Below are 1,374 nucleotides of genomic sequence, written 5' to 3'. Positions count from 1 at the left end.
AATGGATGTTGTGTTGAATGTAGCTTAAAAATGTATTGGATGTCTTAGGTCTTATCCATGTGTACAGAAAACTTTTGTTTTATTCAGGTTTACTTGAGCAGTAATTTAGGAACCTATGCAGAAAGAAGAGAAAAATTGGCATGCAAACAAAGTTCTAAAGTGTCATGTTACATTTATTTCTTAATGATAACAAGATTGAAGACCAGATATAAGTAAACAATTCAGTAAACAATGGTTCAAATCATATTTTTCCATTATTTTTATTTGCATCTTCATGTAGGCAAGATGACTTTGCCTAGCATTCATTCCTATATTTTTGGAAGTATTCCACTCTAGTTTGTTTTGAATGGGTTGAATCTTTGTAGCAATAAATTTTGTTATGTACAAGGAAATGTAATTTATTGTTCATGTATTCTTTTCTCACTGTGACTATTGATCAAGTTTTAATTGTTGGTTGTAAGATTATCTTTTATACATTTATTTTTCATTATATTTTGTACTATGAGGAATGCTAGCATTTCGTGTCCCTCCACTTTTTACTGCCATTCTTTACATTGGTTCATAAATGATCAGTAAGTGCTTTTATTGTTCAATAAAGATTATTTGAATTTATGTGTCTTTATCCTCCTTCCATTCTACATTTACTTTTGCTAGTCTTTTTTTAAGATCTATCCATCCATTATTCATTATTTAAGAGTAATGGATGTTCAGGCAGTGTACAGTGCCTATTCGGTCACCATGCCTACCATTGATAAGATTACAAAATAGTCCCTGTAATGATAGGTGAGAGAAAAAAGTAAAGATCTGACACTGTCTACTTCGTCAATCTCAGGTCCTTTTGGCTATTGTTTGAGAGACAATGAGGAAAAAATTTATTTTCTAGGGTTCTGCAATTAAACCATGCCTGGAGAATATAAGCGGTGCCTGTGTGTCTCTTAAAATTCCAAGTTTGACCACTGGCATTCGGTTGGTTTGCCCAAAAACTATAGGTATATTTGTAGATTTTGGGTTTGCTTCATCTCCGTTGTTTCTCCTGAACAACGGACATGAAGCAAGTACCCGTACGGGTTTCTCAGCCATGTGGACGGCCAAAACAAATTGCCAAATCATCTGCAAGCTGTTCAGATCGGTAAAACAAATGATAAGAATTATAATTGAAGTATGACTTAAAGATATGTCACTGTTCTTACAAATAACTTAAAAGGCATAAATATTTTTTGCCATTTACACCCTAGTCTTTCCCACCTCTCCTTCCTCATGTAAAATTTCCTAGATCTGCTAGTATGAACTATATATTTGCAATATATAGCTATACTTTTGATTTGAGAATGATACCCCCCCTATCCCTTGCTCGTTGTTGTTTTGGGGGGAGGG

This window comes from Penaeus monodon, chromosome 20, assembly GCF_015228065.2.
Source record: "Penaeus monodon isolate SGIC_2016 chromosome 20, NSTDA_Pmon_1, whole genome shotgun sequence".
Lineage (NCBI taxonomy): Eukaryota > Metazoa > Arthropoda > Malacostraca > Decapoda > Penaeidae > Penaeus > Penaeus monodon.
Note: the sequence above shows the minus strand (reverse complement) of the source record.